The 25,099-nt window shown below is 35.4% G+C and overlaps 1 long non-coding RNA gene across 1 annotated transcript in view; it reads left to right on the plus strand.

Moving 5' to 3' along the window:
- LOC131542654 (uncharacterized) overlaps positions 1-22,500 on the plus strand; it is a 73,357-nt gene extending 50,857 nt beyond the window's left edge. The window contains exons 3-5 of the long non-coding RNA XR_009271757.1: positions 8,061-8,131; positions 14,500-14,550; positions 22,092-22,500. This is a non-coding gene — a long non-coding RNA (uncharacterized LOC131542654). The remainder of the gene's footprint in view (positions 1-8,060; positions 8,132-14,499; positions 14,551-22,091) is intronic.
- Positions 22,501-25,099: the final 2,599 nt, after the last annotated feature.

Here is a 25,099-nt window from a genome sequence, read left to right on the forward strand (position 1 = left end):
TACATTGATTAATCACGAATGTTAATTGAAATATGGATCTAAAGCCTGCTACGTATAAATTAGAACATTTAATGAGCAGTGGAAAATGTCTCAGCAGTGAGGCAGAGTCCCTTCAGACTTTTTCACTACTAAAAAACAAAAAAAAAAAAAAAAACGTGTAAATATTCAAAATCTAAATGCATTTAGTAAATTAATGAGATAATGTTTTTATAAAATATGTCTAATGTGTCTAATTTAGGCCAGTTATTTTTTTACCATAAATCTAACCAAACTTAATAATGAGGTTTGTGCTTAAAAAGATCAAGAAAAAATATTTACAATAAATATCATCTTAAGTGTTTTTTTTTTTTTTAATTTAAAGTTTCAAACATCTTGATGGATTTGTTTGATGATTGACTAACTGGAGTTTTGAATGACTTATGGATTATTGTGATGTTTTTATCAGATGTTTGGACTCTCATTCTGACGGCACCCATTCACTGCAGAGGATCTATTGATGAGCAAGTAATGTAATGCTAAATTTCTCTAAATCTGTTCAAACTCATTTACATCTGGAGTCCATTTTCAGCAAAATTTTTGAGTGAACTGTGTTATATGTTGCTATGTAAAGATTTTACATGCTTTAGGTCATGTGGGTAAACATGAGTGTGTGATTTGAGCTAGTGAGGGAGACGGACGACTGTTTGAAATATTGGATGGTAAAATATTCATGGTGCTCCTCAGGGTTATGAAACAGCTGGACAGTAGTGAAAACTAAAGCTAACGTGAAAAATATTGAGAGGAAAAAGGAATGAGAATGTTTTATTAATGTGACTTGTCTCATCTGATGAAACACATCACAGATAAATTTGGGTCTCTTGTTTTATTCGCCAACATCCACACTCGACAAGGATCACCTGTCATAAGCTTCAGCTTATTAGAGTATCAGAGCCAGGCAGAATAAATAACCGCGCATGTGAGAAAACTCCCAAAGACCTTAATTACCGCGGTAATGGAGCCAGAATTCCCATTTGTCTTGCTGTAATTCCAGAGCTGGAACCTGAGCGTATGTATCGTGAGACAACCAAGATTTACAAGTGCTCCTGATGGTCGAGGTGTAGATTTATTTGCTACCGCACACATACACACACTTACTCCGGACAATGAAAGTTTAATGCATCAGAGGCTGTAAGGCAAATGACCCTGCTGATTACAAGTGGGAGTGTGTCCACACACACACACACACACACACACAAACTCACAGAGTCAATGGGGAGAGGGAAGTAAATCAAAGAGCAGAATGAATAGCCTGAGGATATAAACAGAGCTCATATCTTATACAATGGCATAAAGTAATAACAAACACACACACACACACACACACACACACAGAAATTACTGATGATCTTGGTGAAATCAAACACCTTCGGCATATTTCCCAGTGTCACTCTGCTTGTGATCGGATGCTTTGAAAATCCATAGAGGAGATCCAAAGCACTGGGCAGCTTTCAAAATATTTGTTAAGGTGTAAAATGATAGATGAGGTGATAAAGTGATGCTCTAAATTTTAACTTAATTTTTGATGTTATCTCTCTATAATTAAACAACCGCTGTGATGCATATTTCAATAAAGATGGCATTGTTCTTTTTTTTTTTTTTTTTTCATATTGCATTTTGTTTACAACCAATTTTTCTTCATGAAACTAGGACATGTCAGTTATGAAAACCCTATGAAGTCTCATCAGCCACTGCTGAGAGGTAAAAACGCAGCTAACAGGTATAGAGATTAAACAGATTAAATTGAGTACAAGTGGAGCCTTTTGATTAAATGGATTACTTCTCACGTTTCTCTTTAGAAAAAATATGTTTGTGATCTTACAAGCCTCTAGAATTTTAGATCTTAAACATTTCTCCAAACACGTACTGTAACTAAGATACACTAAAAATTGAGGACAGAAAGATTTTTAAATATTCTTATGCTCATCAAGGCTGTATCTATTTGATAAAAAATACAGTAAACCGTAATATTGTGAAGTATTATTACAGTTTAAAATAGGTGTTTTATTTGAATATATTTTAAATTGTGATTTATTTCTGTGACGTAAAGCTGAGATTTCAGCATCATTACTCCAGTCTTCAGTGTCATTTGGTCCTTCAGAAATCATTTTACATGCTGATTTGCTGCTCCATAAACATTATTTTCATTTTTAAGAACAGTTCACATTCATATTTTTGTGGAAACTGTAATTCATTTTTTCAGAATTTTTTGATGAATAGAAAATTTAAAAACAAGTTTTATAAAAGTATGAATGGCTTTACTGTCACTTTTGATCATTGATCATTCAAGTCATTGCAGAGTAATAAGTATTAATTTCTTAAAACAAAAAAAACTAAAAATAATTTTCTTACTGATCAAAAACTCTTGAACTTATATCTCTTACTGTATGACAGTTGTCTTATTTCTTTCTTTGGGAGAAACATCTGAGACCGCTGAAACTTAAATGATTCATAACTGAGAAACTCTTTTACATTTCCTAATGAAACAGCAGACTCTGAGCAATTAGTTTTCTTTTGGTTAGATGGAGAAGAAAGAACCAGAACAAAGATGTAAAACAAAAGTAAATCAAGATAAATATTTAATTGTACAAAGTGTCTGAAGATTATACTAAATGCATTTTATCATCAGTTTCAGACATCCCTTTTGAAGTCAGATGCTTACTGAGGAATGCCAGACATGGACACAGTGGCGCAGACTGGCAAATCGCTGGCTAACAGACTGTTTGAATCCCTTTATAAATGTGACAGACACTGATGCTGTGGCCACAGCCAGACAGTTATCTCCAGACTGAAGGGGACCTTTTAAAATGTGACGGTTGTGAATCGCATCTGTCAAAACTGAAAGGAGAAAATGAAGATTTCATCCCTGTTAAGCATCAAAGATGGCATTAACCTCTACAGAGCTTGATTCAATGTGAAAATGCTGCTTTAAAACCTCAACAGAGAACCGTAACAAATACATTTTCATAGGCAATAAAACATACAGTACGTTTATGAATTCATATTAGATGTCTTTTGAACATTTGACAACTTCTCTTTTTGATCTAAATGCAATTGTGGCATTTGCTTAAATGCTTTGTCCCATCCCAGTGTAAATAGACCCTTGTTATGTTCCTAATTTATGTACACTACTCAGTGTTGCATGTTATTCCAAAGAAATGCTCTTCTTTGTAATCTGCCATCAAACTTGTTCCTCCTCTGAAACAACTTTCCTTTTCAGGAGACGTTTTCCTTCCCTATTAAATCTCTTTTCTCTGATGTATGTCTCAATCCTGAAGAAAAGATCTAATGCTATTTTTATTATGCTGCAACTTTCTGTAAGTCTAGAGTCTAGAGTGGTCTGCATGCACAATGTGGATGCCAAAACCACGACCCTTGCAAAGTATACATCCACTATACAGTAAAACCGATAATTAAACTCACAAACAGCCCTCAAGTTTAAATGAATTTGGAAATATCCATCCATCTTCATGAACGGGTTTCGTCCCCCTCACCTCCATCACCCCCCATAGCGCAGCTCCTCTTTAGTCTGCACAGGGATTAATTATTTTCATTCTCCATAATTTGGTCCCAACACCTGTGAGCAATGAGGACAGCGAAGTCTATAATTACAGCACTCCATCATCCAAACAAGGTTTCCACCCTTAAATCTAACGCGATGAAGTCGTGATAGCGAAGGAGGATGTGTGTCGTGGGAAATGTTAGAGGTTGATGATGTACGTTTGTAATCATTCTTTTATTGACTGCTTTCACAGATTCGTTTTCTTTGGCTTATCTTGAGTTGGAGAGTTTCTTGGGGCTGCGCATGAAGAGAAGCTAGATTTGAGAGATATTAGAATATTTCAATGAAGCTGGAATGGAGATTGAAATGAATTTATTGAAAGAAATATATGATTGTCATATTATCTCACTATGAGATGAATTCATTCTAAGCATCGTATTTTCATATCATGCCTCAGTTTGTGTCAAATATAAACTTAAATATTTGACTTTTCTTATACTTCTTAATAGTAATATTTATTGCTATTGGAATGTTTTTAATGTTAACATATTTTTTTTGTTTTGCAAAATGAAACCATTTCTTGTAAACAGCAGTGAGATTAAGTGAGGTGTAAATGAAGTTGAAGTATCTCACTTTCTCTCAGAATTTTCTATTTTTATGAGTTACAAAAGATCGATACAAAACATAAAACAATTACAATTTCCCCACTCAACACATACAACAAATATATCAAATAACAAGAAACTTTAAATAAACAAATACGAATAACTAGCTACACTTGTCTCATATGTGACCCTGGAGCACAAAACCAGTCTTAAGTCGCTGGGGTATATTTGTAGCAATAGCCAAAAATGCATTGTATGTCACAGATCAGTCAGGCTCCACCACCAATCCATCACAACGTTCTCAGTCACCTGAGTACTAATTCAAAGTACCTGCACCTCATTGGCATCCAATCACCCCAGCGCTACTTAAGCACACACCCCACTCCAGTCAATTGTCCGATCTCGTCTATATGAAGTGGACTCTCATTACTCTTCGCTACTGCTTACCTGATACTAACCTGTTTGTGTACTTACCTCCTGTTTATCTCCATCGTTGATTCCCGCTACACTCCGTTAATCATCCACTCTCTCCTCCACCAGCATTCTGGTGTGTGTGCTGCTCCTCAGCATCCACGAGTTCCTGGCAAGACATCAGTTTATCCTTTCTCCATAGCATCAAGTATCCAAGACTCTACTCACCTCCATCGACTGCTTACCCATTGCTGAATTCAATAAGCATCACATTGTATTATAATCCTCTGTGTCCAGTCTGCTTCCCTAACATTGTATGGGTCAAAATTATACATTTTTCATTTATGCCAAATATCATTAGGATATGAAGTAAAGATCGTGTTCCATGAAGAGATTTTGTAAATTTCTTACCGTAAATGTATAAAAACTTCATTTTTGATTAGTAATATGCATTGCTATGAACTTCATTTTCTCAATATTTAGATTTTTTTTTTTTTTTGCACCCTCAGATTCCAGATTTTCAAATAGTTGTATCTCGGCCAAATATTGTCCGATCCTAACAAACCATACATCAATGGAAAGCTTATTTATTCAGCTTTCAGATGATGTATAAATCTCAATTTTGAAAAATTGACACTTAAGACTGGTTTTGTGGTCCAGGCTCATATATTTTTACCTTATAAAAGACCCAGTTGGTGCGATCAAAAGTCAGAGATCTCAAATATTTCTCATCAAATTCTTCCAAGACCAAATGATGTGAAATGCTATCCACTTTCATTTTCTTGCCACAAATCATCTCATTTGTATCAATTTTTAGGAAATTTTGTGTTGGTACTTAAATGAGTCATAATTTTTCCTCAGAGGAACTGCTTTCGTTGTACATGGCAGTACTGTAATTCAGGGCTGTTGAACGATAAACTGTGTTGTTTTCATCTTTGTTGACTCTGACAAGTCTCACTGTGTTTGCAGCAGATGTATTGTGAGGTTGTCATCAATAATCCACTCCACAGCTGTATGAAACAAATCAGGGAACAATACAGGGTCTAGAATTCAGACGAGTCTTTCTTTGCAAAGCACATGGAAAATACACTCAAAATGGTGCAGGTGCAGCTGTTAGGATCACAATGAAATCTCAGAGGTTGATGTACTTTTGACCCCTATTTAATCTGAAAGATGTGTTTATTTACAATAGGGAGGTCATGTATAAGCAGTAATGCAAATCGAAGTAAGCATAATTGCATGTTTTTTAATTTTATTCCTAAAGGGCATTTACATTTTCACTGTCATTTCAATATTCTTACAGATGTCAACAACTGCCGTTCCGTAGGCTTATTTAGTGGGCTCATTTCTTAAAGGGCCTTCTTTCTGAAAGTGATTTACAGATACAAAGCAGCAGCAGTCATTCGTTGTGAATTATTCAATTGATTTCATTCATCAGCAATTGATTGGGTTGTGAAAATTGGACATTGCATGGGAAAGCACGAGGGATTTATGATCAGAGGACCATCAGAGGATGGGCAAGTTGTTACATTTTAACGCATGATTTTTTATTTGGAATAACATGCACTTTTCATGCATAACAAGACCAGAAATGTGCATTTCAAAAGTAAATAGGATCCATTTTAATGTGGACTTCAAAACCGTTCATATAATATATAATCTGATTTTTTTATGGCTTTGTCACACGTTGTAAACACGCTGAATGATTGATGGGTCATGTGCACTTAAAAGCTTCTTTCGAGCAGAAATAAAATGTTTTCTCTGTGCAGCTACAGAACACACGCTGGTCACAGTTCTGCCAGTAAAGATGATTTAAATGCAACCTTTTTCAGCGAAGTGTCTCTTTAACAGCACGACACTTATAAACAGGCTAGCTGTCAGAAATCAACACTTCATCGAAAAAATGGAATTTCGCCCCAGGATACTTCATGAAGTAGTTCCTAACGCAGACTTATGTCAATAGATCAACCCCCAATGAAGGTGCTGCGGTGCCTGCAAGAATCCGCTCAAATCCGTTAGGATGAGACAATCAATTTGCAGAAGTAATTAGCGTACCAATTAAAAGTTATTACATTGATTCTCATTATATATCAATTTTCCACTCTGTTCTCTCTCTCTGCTGTTGAAACAGCTAATGAATTAAATTGAATGTAATTGATAAAATAATTAGGCATCATTTAATATGTCAATTATCAAAACGAGGAGACTCATGGGTTTTTTCCTCCATATTAATTTTTTCTCAGCACTAGGGGATTATGTAAAAGCATGTGCCAATTTTGAAAATCCAGCAACTCGTGAAAAGAAAATAATCTGAGGATTATAACTAACATGCTTTGCTCAAATTTCATGCCAGAGTTTTGTTTTAGCACTGGTGTAAAATTACAAGTGGAGGATTTATAAAAATGTAAAAGATTCATGTGTTGATATATGAGACCTATTTTGTTGACTTTCTTTGATCATTTTCCCTCCAATACGTATTGATCGATAGTTTCATGGCAGCAGTGTTGCAATGTTGCTGGGTTTGAGCGTTTTCTACATTTCGGTTTGTACACAGGGAGCTATCAGAGGATTTTCAGTCTGGTCTGGGCTCAGAGACGGCTGTTCGATTTGTATGGTGGAGTAGTTAGGAATAGGAAAGTGTTTGATCTTGGTGGAGGCTGGGTTATTAGAAATCGAACCTCAACCACACATACGCTTGACATGTTTTATTTTTATTCGTAATTAAATCAGATATCTTTATTTGAAAGAATATTTCAATATTCTCATTTAAAATATAAAAGTAAACATATTTAGCCTACATAAGGATAAAAAAATAACATTAACATTTTTGGAGTACTGTACTTAGAAGTCAGTCATTCAGTAGCTTGATATTGTGGCACTAGCTGGTTACCCAGCATGCTTGCTTTACAAGTTTGAATCTGATTTGAAGTATGTAAAACTGGTTTAGGGGGTAGTTAGTTGTAACTTTACATTTCACTGCAATATCATGTGTTGTGCATGTGCAATTGTTGTTAAGCTGTTCTGTCTAAAAAGACTTTGCTGTATAGGATTTGCTTGTATTATGTTGCTTGCTATGGTCTGCACTCACTGTGTGACTCTTGTTTTTTTTAATTAATTTTTTTACTTGTTTGTGCTGGTTTATTTGTATGTGGAGGAAGGCTTTCTACTTTCCCACACAATTCTGTTTTAGCAAATTGCAAGCATTATGGGCATTTGTTCCTTTTGAATATTCTCTGAATGTTCTGAAACAAGTGGTAGTATCATTTTAAAAATTTCCCAAAAAAGTTTCATGAATGATGTGTAAATATTATATTAAAGACAACAAATACTTTTTTAAGGGCTTCTGAGAATGTTCCCTGTTAGCTGATTTCTACTTTGTTTTAATTTCAGCTTTATTGCAACTGCAAAGTCAAAGTTTTTGTGTGTTCTATCTTACGTGACTAATACAAAATCATTCCATTTCTAATTCCATTCTGGTTCTATATTTGAACTCTTCTGTGTTTCAGACTGCAGAGTGAAAGTCACCGTACGGAGCCATTTGCTTTTTTTTGAGGGAGGCTGAAATCAATAAGCTTAGGTAAATGTGCATCCCACACACTACTCTCTAATTAATGATGGCAAATGTGTCATAAAGGTCGTAAAGGATATAGATGAACATTCAATAGTTACTCATTTCACAGGATGTTCAGGAGGGTCGTGTGGAATGTTTATAGTAATTACTTGTTGACCGGGGGAAACGTAGGCGTGTTTATTTTCCGATTCACACACCCTCATGATTAGATCGCCTGACATAAGATCTTGAAAGAAAAGCTGCAGCGCTGAGATAAAACTGGTGCAAAATCTTTGAATGTATGTCTAATCAGCCCTTTTCTTGCTTCAGAGAACTTTATATGGTAATTATGTCACTTGTTTACATTTTGTTTTCTGCAGTCTTTTGTAGTAGTGTTATCACTATTATTATTATTGCTCATACTTTGGGTAAGTGATTAAAACAAACCCTTAACCCTAAGTATAAGTTTTAACCCTGCATTGTTTGTTCTACAGATATGAATATTTGCTCAAATAGTGCAGCTTGTGAGAAAAGATGCGCCATTATGTTTCTAATTGTTTAGATTTACAGTTAAGAACGAGGGACCTGAGACATATCTATAAGAATCAAAATATCACAGAAACTTTGTCACTTGGACCAGAAACCACCCATTGTATGCACACTCTATTTTCTTTGTATAAATTGAATCCATATTTATTGTATTCTGAGCAGACTTTAACATACAGTATTCATACTACCATTTCAAAATAACAGTACAGTTTATTTAATATGTCAGGTCAACCTATCAAATATATGCTTTTCAACAGACAGTAATTATCAGTGCTAGTGATAATTAGCTCTTGAAGGTCAGGTCAGTGACCTTCAAGAGTGTCAGGACAGGCTTTGCCCTGGGCAGAAGTGTTGTTTAATATTAAAGAACTTTGCAATTTGTCAATTCAGATCAATAGCGTTCTCATGCACATGCCTCAGGCTGTATACATATTTCATTAATTTGAGACTTTATGGCTGACTATCCGAGTGTCACCTTCGCCGGTCATTGTTTGTACTCTTGATTCTCTTCAAGTCAATTTTCTTTTTCAGCAAATGGTCAGTGAGCAGAGACACAGAGATGAAAATGTTGATCATCAAACTCAGGAGGTCAAATTAAATATTATATGAGCTGTTTCATTTGCTATTCATTTTGTATGAGGTTCGTAATTTCATTAAATATTATATCAAACAGATATTATAATTAAATCATAAATATTATATAAATATTTTCATTATACCTAAATTAAATATACAAAATTTACAAAATAATAAAGCCAGAATGGTGAAATGCATTGATAAACTTATATTTCCCATAAAGATATTTGATATTTTGTCTTATAATAACTTCTCAAAAATCTCAGAATTTAGAAACAAATTTTTTTTTTTTTTAGGCGATAGATGCTATTTACACTGAGTGCAAATAGCAATTAGATGTTATTTACACTGTGCAAATAGCATATTTTCTTAGGGACGGATGCTATTTACACTAAGTGCAGGTAGCTATAGATTCTATTTACACTATGTTAAAATAACAAGATTTTCTGCTATTCTGGCAATTATCTGCACCTCAGTATTGTAGTACATTATAAAACAGTAAGCAATAATAACGTATTCAGTGTAAATTATAGTTTTAATTCAAATTATTAAATGGATGCCACCTTATTGGGACAATAAAGCCCTCCCTACACCTACCCTAACCATACCCGATACTTTATTTTCAACTTTTTGATTATTTCCTTCATTTTTATTGAAAATAAATGCTTTCCGATGCGATATGAGATTTGAAAAGAGAGAAAAAGAAGTTTGGCAAGAGGTAGGTTCGAACTCTGGTCGATTGCATCAAAAAGCATGCGCCGTACCATCTACACCACTGAAACTGATGTTGAACAAGCATCTTTTTCAGTCTTGACTATCCCAATAACACATAGCCTTTGCCAACAGGGTGGGCTATTTGCACTTAGTGTAAATAGACACTGCGTTTCTTAATTTTATAATGGAGGAAATTTATTAAAAAATTATTTTTATTACAATGAATTTGACATACATTTAGCAGATTGTATAACATTTATCATTTTTTGTGTTAGAAATTACTTTGATAACATTGCACCTACATTTCTACTAACTCTCATTAGAGTGTTAGTAGTGTATTAGTAGACTGGTAGGGTTAGGGTTAGAATAACTTGACATGTGCTTGCAAAGTTACTTACAGTCAGTAGAGTGCCTGTTGGGAGACCACAATAAAGATATAAAGCAGACAGTCTACTAATACTCTTATGAGAGTTTATTGACATGTAGTTGCAACATTACTTAGTGTCAACAGAATGTTTCAAAAGGGACCATCAAAATAAAGTGTTAACGTACCTTTTTATTGAAATACACTACAAAAATGAACGTAAGTTCTCACAACAAAAGACATGGGATTTGTAATGCTTACAAAATTAATGGGACACCAGTTTGTTCCCTATTAATGGAAAGTGCCTTTCTGTCTCTTTCTCTTGTTTTCTAATCTTCCCTTTCTGTCTTTCAACCTTCTTTTCTCTCCATCACACTTTTTTCCTGTGGCATCAAGGGAACAATAGCAACCTTGAACTGTTGAATTCGTTTAGTCAAACCGGCTGACTTCTTGTTCAGAGGAAATCATCCAAGACCAGCGTGTCTGTCTAGATTAAAGGGTGCTGGGGAGGTTCTGAGATGTTGAGGAGAGAGAGAAAGAGAGAGTAATTAAAGCTAATAAGTCAGAGGGGCCTTTCATTCGCCCAGGGTTACTAATGAAACCAGCTCCACCAAATGCTGCACCCGCTAGCTGGAGACCACATGAACTGCAGGTGGAAAGACAAATGAAGGAGAATGAAAGGAGTCTGTTTATCTGGATGTAAACGAATGGATGCAACTTAGTGAATGCTAGTGCCTTAGATGATGTAAATTAGCCTCACCGAGACTGTGCCATGTTGTTTGTGGAGGCTTTTTGTTTTTGATGTCGTGAACCTTGTTTGGTTTGTTAATGACTAGCCAGCACGAGTCAAAGTTCAGGCTTTGGTGATTTTCATAGTTCTCACAGACAGTACAGATAATAACATAAATGAGAAGGTAACTAGACGACTCCTGAGGCACAAGTCAATTAAACTCCTTTAGGGCTGGCAATTTAACATGTTAATTAAATGTGATTGATTGATAGATAGAAACTAATATAGTAGACCATCACTTGTTTTATTCCTATATGAATAAGAGTTGTAGAACAAATCTTGTAAATGTTCAGTGACTCATTTTAGACAGCTGTTTGTTTCATTCCTAAATGCAAGTGTTTTGAGCAAATCAATTATATCTTAGGATATCTTAGCCTTAAACACCACCCTGAAGCAGTCATAGTAGTAATGTGGATTATGTGTGCATTGAGGGCACTGAGCATTGGCATTTAGCAGACATGGGCCAGTCTTGCACACTTTCTTTCTGTCACACATACATGTTCTCAAATGACCATTGCAGGTGTCGCTGTTGCAAAAGGCCCCGTGTCATTATCAGGGAGTCTTTGAATGTTTCATTTGACCCATTCATTCAAAAACACTGATTCATTCAGGAACGAAACAAGTGAATGTTTTAATGAGTAACTGAACCAGTCACTTGATTCATTGAATGAATCATTGCTAAGTTAATTGGTTGAATCAATTGGCTGCAGAGTCAGATCCAAGTTTTGTGTTTTATTGATAATTATTTGGCTTACTTTTTTTATCTTAATACTGGCATCTACAAACATTAAACTTTGCTCAAATTATTTTCTCTTCAGTCCAATAAGTCTGTTTAAGTTTCTCATCAAAGCCAGTTTTTACTTGAATTCATCACTTTGGAATATGTTCATTTTAGACTGTAGCTGTGCTGTTGATAAAACATATTTCAAGAAAACATCACTTTCCCATTCTTTTCAATTACACACACCCACCCCTTCATCTGCCCACCCTTTCATTAAAATGACAGTAAACACCCCTCAAGTAAAATTCACCCCCCAATTGCAGAGGGTGGCAATCTGTGTGATTTGTGAAGTGCGAAACATTTCGCAACATTGATCGTCGCTGATTGAAACTCTGTCTCTTTAACCATTCATTTGACATTTAGAATGGCCTGCGGTTTCCTTGCATCAAACCCCAAATCTTCTCCGCCTCACTAGACTTTTACCATTTAGCCAAGCTGTAAATTCTATCATCACAATTTCATCATTATGTGTTGCACGAATCCACAAAGCTATTACTGCTCGATTTGTTCTTCAAATAAGATGTTTAACTTTCTCATCTGCCACAGTAAAGATATCTCATCCTTTTAATTGTCTTTATTCTTTTCTTCCCTAAAAGGTGAGAGTGACAGTTCTCAATCCAACGAGGGATGAAGCACAGCTCAATCCATTTAGAGCTCTGTGCATAGTACAAGAATGAATCATTACAAATGAATAAAGATTCGTGCTTTATGAAATGTATTTCAAAAGCAATTTCGGCACAAAGCCATGCATTCTGGGTAGAGTTTCCTGCTGGAGCCAAAGCTTTTAAAATTTTGTTCCTTTTTTCTAACAAAGGGGATAAGAAATGGTCAGATGATAAATGGACTTATATTAACTTGAATACAATTAAAGGGCAAAATAAAGGGGTCTTGCAAGATTTTGCCATGAATGGAATGCAATTTTCTGAATACGCAGAGATGGGCCCAAGGACAAAAGTAGTCAGGGCATACCATTCACAATGAGCGCACGCTATACGGCTCGCTCTTTACCAGAAAACTGAGATGATTTATGAGCATGGCTCATGAATTTAGACACACAGGCATAATATTTTCTACATTTCTGAGCTTGCCCAATTTTTATGGCCCACAGGAAAATGTTATTGGTTAAAAGTTTCTCTTTAAAGCTCAGGAGGTTTAATGGAGTTCTCAATCATGTCTGCTTAAATGTCTCTTTAGAGAAGCAAATAAGATAGTTGTTGACATGCAGTAAGAGAATAAGGCTTTAAAATTAACATGAAATCAAAATTGACTATTTATTTTCTTGATCCAGTCATTTCCTAATGGATAAAATGAAGTCCTGGCCTACATTATATATTTTGTGATTGTTAAACATCTTGCTTTTCTTAGAAATATGGAATTACTGTATTTATGGCATTTCATGTTGACTCAAATCAGTATGACACATATTTTGGTTTTGGAAGATTATTTGTATTTGTTAAGAAATATTTGAGCTCATATTGAAATATTTGGATTTTTGATGGCAGACTTTGGCATCTTGGCATATCAGAGCATATTTGAGACATTTTAGATATTACATTTTCTAAGAAAAAGTCATTTTTATAAAATAAAAAAAAAGAAAAATGTAACAGCGGCTTTTTATCTTTTTAAAAAAATATATTTTCACAAGATTCATTTTATCGTACAGTTCAACTTTTTTTCTTGCAATTCTGCATAAAATCTAGTGAAATGTAAACTCTGAATTCTGATTGAAAAAAATCATAATTGCGTGATGTAAACTCAGAATTCCAACCTTTGGTTTATAGTTTATAGCTCACAATTCTATATCCTGTCCATATTCCGTTGAGCACTTTCCATTTCTCAGATCATCCCATCACTGGGCAGCTGAACCTCTTCCTGTTATCTTTCCTCAGAAACTAGAGATATGTTTATTACCCCTTGACTTCAGACCAAAAATCTCATTAATGTAATTCCATTATCTGTCTCTGGTAATTCTCCACTAATGACCAGCTTTTTGTAAGAGTTTTATCTGACATGGAGCTAGCCCTTCACAGTAATCCCTTTTACAACCCGCCAATGCTAACTAAAAGAGAGAGAAGGATGAAAAAGAACAGAAGGTTACATGCTTTCTGAGATCTCACCTCATCTGTAGCATTTGATATCTGTCTCCCCTCTCATTTGAGACCCTCTGACCAGACCATTGTCGAAGTAGGAGGTGTCAGCATTCGACAGCTAAACCTTACCCAAAGGTTTTCTGTGTTGGTGACCTTTATCGTACCTCAACATTAATCTTGGTTTTATCTGTCCTCTGCACTACATAAAGGCAATACTTACACAATGCCTTCTTTGGAAGAACTCCAGCAAAGGTAGCTCACAATGATATTTTGCTTTAAATGGTGATTGAAGTCATGGTTTTTTTTTTTTCAGATGACCTCGACTTTCTTGTTCAGTCTTGTAGTGGTGCAAAGCTTTTGTAGGTGTGAACAAAAGCCAAAATAAAGTCTTCACAGGGAGAACAATCAGTCTTTATTTCTTGGCAACCTCCAGTTTGAATGTTCTTGTCAGATAATTAAAACAAGCACAGGCAACATTCTTTAAATATAAAGAATATTGTTGTGTTAATTTCTGCTCTTCTGTTGCCACAGGTTCGCAGTTTTGAGTTGCAGCATGCTGAAAATTCAGTTTGGCCATAACAGGTATACATTTCATTTTAAAACACATTAATATATAAAACAATTATTTTTAAATGTTTGTAATAAATGAAATCTGACAATTTTATAGGACCGTTACTTTTTTGTGAAATCATTTTTTTTTAATCAAAACTAAGCATTTTATTTTTTTTTTTCACAAATTCAAATAATAATGAAAATTATCCTGCCAGGTCACAATGTTTATATAAATTTGAATTGTGAAACAATTTGCTTAGTTTTGGTGAAAAATAATGCCACAAAAATTTATGGTCCTATAAAAGGCCTTTTTATGCAGATGGTCATATTTTTTTTATTTCGCCTAGTTGTTGGATTGACTGTAAATTAGGCATCGGTGACAGTGAAACAAGATTTCCTAATGATTTGTAAAGCCAACCAATATACTAAACAAATGTTAACATTTGGCCTCGCAGGATGGAGGTAGTTGCCATATTCTTCTGTGCTATTAGATTGCCTCCATCAGTCCCAGATGTCTGCTTCTTTTTTCAGCTTATTCTCTCATTAAGGCTTGTTTGCCCTCTGCAATCGGGAGCTCGAGCTTATTGTTGGACATTAACAATTTAAATTGTTTTTGCTTTTTATCCTGCCAATTGCAATTACACTCTTCCAGAGGCACCAACTAATGAGTTTCCTCTTTCATACTCCCAAGACTTACGGCTGAATGGATCATCCTTCCCTCTCTGAATTAAATATATAAATAATGGCCGACAAAGATTAACACAAAAGGTCTGTGCGAACATCTCGGGCCGCCTGGAGACTGCTGTTAGTGGAGATTGTTTTAATGAGAATGCAGTGGAGTAGAAAGCCACGCTCGTGGGTTCCGTCCCAGCGTTATTTCCACACATCTGAGGTGCTGGCCGGTTGAAACGAATGGGGGATGTTACTAATTATCAGACCTCCGGTGTCGAGTTCTTCGTGAATGGACGTAAGAAAATTGCTCAGTCCTCCAGGAGACTCTTTGAGCTTCTGGGTCGGTGGGGTTCATAATCATTGCTTCTGTGGGCTCCAAAAGTGATCTAAGCCCACTAACCATACAACGCATTCAGAGCCAGTTATTAACACGCAAATAATCAAGAACTCTTTTTTTTTTTTTTGGAAGATTTCAATGCAGAATTGTAAAGCCCAGCATTGTATGAAAGCATTTGAGTTTCAAAGCAGTTTAAATCATTTTTACAATTGTTTTAGGCAGTGTTCCCCAACCCTATTTCTCGAGTCACCCCAACACTACATATTTTTGACCTCTTACTAATCAAACACACCTGATTCAACTCATCAGATCATTATTAGAGACTCCAAAACCTGAAATTGATGGGTTTATTTACACGTTTTCCTTTTACGTTTACAGTGTCATCAAAACAATCCCCATTCACACTGATCCGCGAAAACAACTGTATCATGCATGCCAGGACAATAGTTGGCGATGTCACTTTGTAAAGAAACACTACGCAAACATGTAATACGCATGTGTGTGACGTCACCGTTTTTACAAATTCACATTTTTATAGTTTACACAGAGACGGTATCGTTTACAAAATTTCCAAAGTTTGCATTTTCAGGGCCCCAAAACGTTATCATTGTGTAAATGAACAGCCGAAACACATCCAAAATGTGTACTATTGGGGTGCCTTCAGGAACTGAGTTGGGAAACACTGGTTTTAGGGTTTACAGTATTACATTTTCATTGTCATGTGGTTTTAAAATTGGATATACTGTACCTGCAGAAATTGTAGTTTTTTCACACTAAATTCATGTCATGTATTATGGTAATACTATTGAAGCATTGAGTATTGGATTTTTACAGATTGGCCCCATTATGCTTGTTCGTTGAGCTTAATGTACTGAACCTATTCCTTTAAAGCATCTTTCTCTATTGACGGCCATTCAAAAGTAGCTGTGCATTCTGTATTTCTAAAGAGTTCTCAGTTATATTTCTCATAGGATTTGAAAAATTTGAAATCTTTGACTTTTGATCGCAGACTTTGATATTTCAGCACATTTTAGCACAGAAGGTCTCTTCTGAATCTCTAGAGGAGACCAATATTTATTTCAATGAAATGTCAAAAGTAAAAACAAGCACATTTGTGGGGATCCTCCACATTGTATCCAATTACCACCAGTGTTAGGCTGCAAGAAGGAAGTTCCCTTTGTAGAGATTAACGAGGATCGATCGGCAAACAGATTCTCATCTCAGAATCAATTAGCATCCCCTTTAGCGCTCTGAGAGAGGGTTTATAGCGATGGCTTTGTGCAGGATGCAGTGAGAGCATCGATCAGACCTACTGCACTTCAGACTCTTAATGTTCTCCACACTTTGCTCTCTCCATCCCTCTTGTGTTCTCTGAAGCCTGTTTTTCTCTAATTCATCTAGTGTAATTAAGGCAGAGGATAGTAAGTCAACAGACCTGAAGATCCACTAAAGAATGAGCGAGCAGTTTTCGCTGAAGAGGATGTGATTACACTTGGATGCAAGTTGCTAGATATAAGTGCTTGATATAAGACTCAACTCATTTCTTCACTGATTGTGCCTTTGCCTGTGTTGTGTTTTAAATCTGTTGGTTGATTTAAAAGTTTTATTAACTGGTTTAATTTTTTTTTAGAATGTTTGTTTATATACACAAAATACTGTATAGCCAAAAGCCTTCCTTTGTGTTCCACCAAAAGAAAGTTGTACAGGTTTGGAATGACATGAACGTAAGTTTTCATTTTTGGGTGAACTATAACTTAGGGTGACACACATTCTCTTTGTAGGCCCGGAGTCTGGACATGCCCAGGATTTCTAAAATGCCTTAAATTTCTGGGTTTTCACAGCACTCGGCGCTCAAATTTCTTAAATTTTCACTTTGTTTTCCTATTGACATGATCTCTACAGTCCTCATACATTATATTTATGCATATGCATTGCTTTCGTGCCTTCTCGCACGGCATGATTGGTTGATTATGGACAAAACTTGCACACTATTGGTCAAACCAATTTTCAGTCATAATCTTCAGCAAGTATGAAAACGATAGGAGAATATAGTCAAAACCCAAACATTTTAGGAATCCCAGCCAGGACAAAAGAATTTATACGGTTATTGTATGTTAATTGCACTAATTTAACATGTAAAACAGACAGTCCATTGTATTGAATGCTTGAACCGGTACAACAATTTAAACAGTAAAGCTGTTTTTTATATGATAGCATGTTTGACGTTCCTTCTTCGAATGTTATTTGCATTGACTGACTCTCTTTATAGAAAGCTGGCTGCAGACTTTCTCAATCTCACAGTCTGCTGGAGCTGCACATGACCTCCTGTTCTGTCTGGCACGTTTCAAACACACATGCACACAAGGCAGACTCACTCCCACGGAGCCATAAAGGTGCTTATGTGTAGGGGGAAAAGTCCGCTGCGTCAGGCCTGAGTGCTGTGAAAAAGTGTGAGGTGTAATGAGTAATAATGTGCTGTATAGCTGCAGCTGTTATTGCAACTGCTGTTGTTTTTTCCTTTCTTACATTTCTTATTTTCAACTAGTAGTTTGACCACATCAGAACACATAATCTATTTATTTTCTTATTCTTGTCACACCAGTACTTTTTATTAATCACTTGGCTAATATTTATTTATTTATTTGCCCATACAATATCACAAGGACATTTTTTTAAACTATTTGTAATTAATTGGTATTTTTATATATCTGTTTTAATTTTGATTTTATTTAAAGTTTTAATAACTTTGTGTGTGGGTGTGTGTTGTCATTGTGTTTGGCATTTCAGTTATTTCAGTATTTATTTCAGTTTTGAATTATTTTAGGACATCAATGAAAATTTGATATATGGCCTTGGCAACTGGCTGAAATATTTAATTTTTCATGTTATTTAATTAATTATTTTTTTTATTTTTTTTTATTGTTTTAGTTAAATATAATAGCCCTGCTTACGTAACATCACTATTTCTTTCTTTTTTCTTTTTTTTTTTTTGCCACTGATTTTTAAACTCTTATTTTCAGTACATTTCTGTGTTTTCTGTAGCATGTTATAGGCGATTCTTAACTGGTCGAAGTCAAAAGTTTCCACCTTCAAGTCTCTAAGCTACTTCAGTCTCTAGATATGGCTCCAGTGCTTCCTTCACTGTAAATCTGTAGGATTTTTCTCCCTCGTTTTACTATCTGCCAAGTAAAAAAAGTCTGATCACTTAGAAAAGTAATAAGACACACCTCCCCTCAATAAACCACTCGATTTGAGTTATCATTCACGTCTAGCACAAATGGATGGTTGCCTTTGCAAGCACCACTAATAAACCAACTGACCATTTAAAAACATAAACCTACTGAAAAAATATTAGGCTAAACGCTCCACTCGCTACTTCACTGATATGTCTTTGGCAGTTTCATTATTGCTCATTATTGACTGACATTTCAGCTTTTGTTTGATTAAACTGTAATGTCTATATCATGTATCAGCACATTTGACATTTACCAAGAGAGCGAGTGTGAGGTGAACACTCATTTACTAAATGAGCTCTATCGCTCAGCTCAAAGATATGAACCACTGAAGAAAATGGATAGGGCCATTTCCTGCCCGTTATGAGCTGCTTCTTATTCCTCTTTCTCAGTCACATTCCACATTATAGCACTCATGTTTCTGTTTAATTATATAATATCTGAGTGATCCGAAGAACATGTGCTTTGTGTCATTGTTTAGTGGAACTGCTTGTAATTACTCATCATTGTGGCTAAAATCATTAATTTTATTCACATACACAATTAAAAAAAATTGCATCAAATGTTTGCATCAATCTTTTTGAGTTATGACAACTTCAAATAAAATTGTTCAACCAACAAAGTACATTTGGTACTTGCTTTGTAGCATAAACAATTTTTTAAGTTGATTACTCAAAAAAAAAAGAAGAAATTAATTGACTTGTGGTGGCCCTGGAACCAGATAATCTTATCTATTTTAGTTCAAATCAACATTTACACAATGCACATACTAAAATTTAGCATGTCAATTTAATGACATTAGTTGTCACTCGCATTAGCGCAGCCGTTATAGTTTAAGTAGTGTTTGCCTTCATGTCTTCAGCACAACGAAAACTTTAGCATAATAGTAGCATTAAACTCTGACAGGTTTTCCCTTCACTACAAACACATAACACTTCATTTTAACATAATTTATTCAAAGTATGCTGGGAACTGGAAATATACTGCCCAAATTCAATTAAATTCAATTAATGCAGAAATTTGAGTTTACATTATACACAATTTAGAATTAATGTATATCAACATTACATAAGCAGAACTCATCAAAATAATGTTGGCAACACAGAAGCTTTAATTAAATGAATAAATTAGATTTTTTTTTTTACTTGCAACCATGCATTTATTTAAGTTATGATATTTATTATTTTAGAGTGTATAGGAATTCAATTTTGGGGGAAATTGATGCTCTTTTTTTATTGCATAGAATTTCTAATTGTTTAACTTTGTCTCAGATGTTTGAAATGTTTTAGTTCATTTGTAGTTTCTGATATTTTGATTTTTGATATTTAGATACTTAGATTTCTTCCTGCACTTTCTCATGATTTTTCTAACAGAAATGTTAACTTCTCACCTCCCCTTCGGGATTTCTTATATTTGCTCTTCTCTCTGTGTCAGCGCCACTTCATTTCATCCGTGGCATGTCCCCTGTGAGGCCACTGTTCCTCTGACCGATGTGACATTTGACTCAATTAAAAACTGAGATCCATGCCACTCAGAGAACAGTGAGAAGTAGAGATTAGTTTATTAAGTTCATTAGTTTTCTCCCCATTGGTCATATTTGAACAGATGGAACACTATTTTCATGCCGCTAATAATTCCAGATCAGTGTGATTTGCTTAAAGGTTAACAAGATAGCAAATTTATAACTGTTTTAAAGCAATCATTATTTAGAAGTATAAAAAGAATATTTGCCTAGTCTTGATTTTTAATAAATCTGGCATTGAATATTGTTGGCTCTGTGGCAAATTACTTATGTTCTGCTATTTTAAGTCACTTTGGATAAAAGCATCTGCTAAATGCATGCATGTAAATGTTATACACTAAATAAACACAAGGTAAAATTAGATTTCATTATTTTTATCTGCACAAATACACTCTAAAAAGTGAGTCAGGGACCTATTACCATTAACTTAATTAAATGGATGGTTGCAAGACAAAAATGACAATTTATTGATTTAGTTAAACCTGGCTAGTTCCAAACATTATTTTAAGTTCTGTTGACATAATTTTGTTCATTACATCAACTTAGAGATTTCACTCTTTTTCACAAAAATAAACATTTTGTCATCATTTACTCATGCTCGTGTTGTTCCAAAACTGTATGATTTTCTTTCTTATGCTTAACACACACAAAAGATATTTTGAAGAAAACAGTTGCTGGCCCCATTGACTATACATATTATGGAAAAAAATGAAAAAATACTATGGAAGTCAATGGGGACTACCAACATTCTTCTGTTCAGCAAAAGAAAGAAAATCATACAAGTTTGAAAAAAAAATAAATAAATAAATAAATTGTGTGTAATTTAAACATTTCTGACTTTTTTTTGTAGTAACTTGATGAAATTCTTTAACTTGGGTAGTGGTAACTGGGCAGTTGATTTCTTGATTGTTGATTGGCATGCATTGTATAGGACTGTATATTATTTTAAGTCGACGTTTATGAGCAATAACTGCACCAATGACAGTAACAAGTATATTGCTTGTTCATACAAGTAATTCTAATTACTAACTAAACAGTTTACCTTTAGCATGTGATGCTGTAATTTAAACTGAAATATAAGATTAATTGGTCCCAGAGTCATCACTCGATTTATGAAACTTTTGAAATAATGCCAACTACATTTTTGAGGGATGTCGAAAAGGCTATCAGCGCCAACTCAAACAACTTTTTGAATCGGAGATGATTCATTGGAAAAGAACAGTTCGAACTGACTCAGTTGTTTAGTTCAGTTCATTTATTTGAATTAGAAACTTCTAGCTACTAAATTGTATATCGGAGGCACTATTAAACATGCCTAATGCTTATTTAATGTTGCAAGACAAGAGGGAGTCAAGAAGACAATGACAGTAGTCTCATGTGAAAAGCACATCAAAATCGGTATATTCAGTTCTTTATTTGAATGTACATCACCAGAAGTATTATTACAAATGTACAGTGCGGATGGCTCTAAATGGCCATTATTAGTGAAAAGCCAAGAGCTTTAAATCATCTTTAACAAGTCCTGTCCTTCAAGTGTGCCATAAAGAGCTTCCAGAATTATACTAATAGGCCTTTGTTACTGTTTGATTTGCCACATGGGAAGAGCCTCCGGAGCTGCGATGTCATTGTTCATTCCCTCTCTCTCACTTTCTTTCCCCAGATGTTACTCAACTCTATCAATTCTATTTTTCCTTCCCTCCAGGATATTATTCCACTTTTAATTCTGTCGTCTTTGACTCTTCCTCTTTTTACCTCACCACGTTCCTTCACGCCGCTCTTGTCCTCATTCTTTTTCCTTTTGTTCCAGCTAATAGTCTCGGAGACGGTAATAAATCTCGACTGGCCCGGTTGAGACAGACGAGCGGCGACGTTGACGGATGGTGAGGAATTTACAGGATTACAGGTGGAGTCGGCTGATTGATTGGGTTTGCGTTGCACACGAGAAGAATTACTGTCGGAAGATGCGAGATGATGGGCTGATGTATTGCTCAGCCAAGCCTGATGAAGAGGGGAAAATGGACTTGAACAATGGTTTTACAAGCTTCCATCTCACTCCCATTCACTTCTGTGGCACCATGTCTGTGTGAACCTGGTGCTTTTCCAGAATTCTAAAAAAGAACCCAATTATTCTTTGACAAGAACAAGCTGGCAATAGCAGTTCAATCATATACTGATGTAGGACCTGTAGGCCATAAACACACTGCAGCTAAATACAGTTGTCACTCCTCTCAGCTCATATGAAGAAAAAAAAAAAAAAAGGTTGACTCACAAACATTGATATTGTCTCTCCCCATTAAAGTTTTTCCCTCCAGCCATGCGGTTTCAGCACTACATGCTGCCAACAGCAGTGATTGCCAGATGATAATACTCCAAAAAAAAAAAAAAAAAAAAAACAGCTCCACCAAGGTAAAATCCATTTTGCAATCCATGTTGAGTTTTGGGTGTTACTCACAGTGGACCAAACATTGGTCACTTTTGTTTTTGTTTAATACTATCTATCTATCTATCTATCAATCTATCAATCTATCAATCTATCAATCAATCAATCCGGCAGCCATGTCATCCTGTAGCCCAAGACTGGTTACTCACTGAAGCTAAGCAGGGTTGAGCCTGGTCAGTACCTGGATGGGAGACCTCCTGAAAAAACTAGGTTGCTGCTGGAAGAGGTGCTAGTGAGACCAGCAACGGGTGCTCACCCTGTGGTCCGTGTGGGTCCTAGTGCCCCAGTATAGTGACGGGGACACTATACTGTAAAAAGCACCGTCTTTCGGATGAGACGTTAAAGCGAGGTCCTGACTCTCTGTGGTCATTAAAAATCCCAGTATGTCTTTCGAAAAAAGAGTAGAGGTGTGACCTCGGCATCCTGGCCAAATTCGCCCATTGGTCTCTGACCATCATGGCCTCCTAACAATCCCCATATCTGCTGATTGGCCTCATCACTCTGTCTCCTCTCCACCAGTAAGCTGGTGTGTGGTGGGCGTTCTGGCGCACTAGGCTGCCGTCGCATCATCCAGGTGGATGCTACACACTGGTGATGGATGAGGAGACCCCCCCCCCACACTGTAAAGCGCTTTGAGTGCCTAGAAAAGCGCTATATAAATGTAAGGAATTATTATTATTATCTATCTATCTATCTATCTATCTATCTATCTATCTATCTATCTATCTATCTACACACACACACACACACACACACACACACGTATATGTATGTATGTATATGTATATATACATACATATATATGTATACACTATATACTATATATATGTAATATCAATGTAAAATCTCAGTCCTGAAGCAAAACCAACTCAGAAGCACTAAGGTACAGGACTTTAGACATTAAAAATAAGCTTAATGCTGTTTTTGCCAATAACTTCAATCAGCCCTATTATAGAATCTAGGCATGTAATGCATAATAGTAATATTATTACAGAATTGCAGGGATGTTCATGATGAAGGTATTGGTGCGAATGTGCGTGTATTCAGTTTACAGACCCTAAATCTGAACGTTCCTTTAGTGTTTCATATGCATTGTCCTCGCAAAATATGGAACAGTGTCAGGGAATAAAGACAATAGGCTTTTGTTTGATGTTTTACACATGGTAATTATATTGTATGATTGAATCTGGCATCTGAACCTAACTTTGAGGTTGAGGAGTACTGTTAATGAAGTACTTTAATTATGTCACATAAGCAATTAGTCCTAAACTAGCAGCTCGTATTGAAAGATAGATTTGCTGTAGTTTTCTTTGGCAGAGCAATAATTAAAAGCCATCAAGAGACTGACCCATTGACACCAACTAAACAGCTATTTTGAGCACAAATTAGCCATATAATTCTACCATTGTTAATACTTCAGTATATCTAATAAATGATGCTGAAGTGAGATTTACTGTTTTATATATATATATATATACACACACACACACACACACACACACACACACACACAGAGTATATGTACTGTATATATACACTGTATATGTATATGTATGAATTTTGCATGCAAGAGATTTCTTTTTGGGTCACATTTTATATTAGGTGGCCTTAACTTATGTACTTACATCAAACAATAAGTACAATGTACTTATTGTGTTCATATTGTATTGCAAAACACTTTTGCTGCTAATGAGGTGGGATACGGGTAAGTTTAGGGACAGGTTTGGTGGTATGGGTAGATTTAAGGGTGGGTTAAGGTGTAAGGGATGGGTCAACAGTGTAATTATAAATGTAATTACAGAAATTAATTACAGATGTAACTACATATAGGTATTTTATTTAAAAATATAAGTAAAACGTAAAAACATGTATGTACACAATAATTGCATTGTACCAAATAATTAATTTAAATGTAAGTACATAGTAGTTAAGGCCACCTAATATAAAGTGGGACCACTTTTTGTGTTACAGAGCTTGATCAAACAGCTCAAACAAGCAGCAGGAAGTTATTAAACCAGGTCAGGCTAAGGTATTATAAGCTAGAAAAATGACACAAATCGATATTAAGGCCATTTTTATAAAAGGCCCATAGAAATGTTTGTCTCCTGTAGGCCGGAAAGGAAATGAACAGTGTAAAGTGGATGGAAAGCAGAAAAATGAGCAACTGAATGTTCATTTGAGTGATGAATCACGGTGAGTCTGAGCTGCACCCACAGCAGACTCGTCCTCGTCTGTCAAGAGCTGCATGAAAGACTTTATTAACCTCATACTCAAATATGTGTTTATAAGTCACAGGGTGTATTTACAGAGGTTATGTGTGTAGATTAGATGTTCAGAGTGGTATTTGAAGACATTTGATGGGTGTGTGCCTGAAT

The sequence above is a fragment of the Onychostoma macrolepis genome, chromosome 06 (genome assembly GCF_012432095.1).
Source record: "Onychostoma macrolepis isolate SWU-2019 chromosome 06, ASM1243209v1, whole genome shotgun sequence".
Classification (NCBI taxonomy): Eukaryota; Metazoa; Chordata; class Actinopteri; order Cypriniformes; family Cyprinidae; genus Onychostoma; species Onychostoma macrolepis.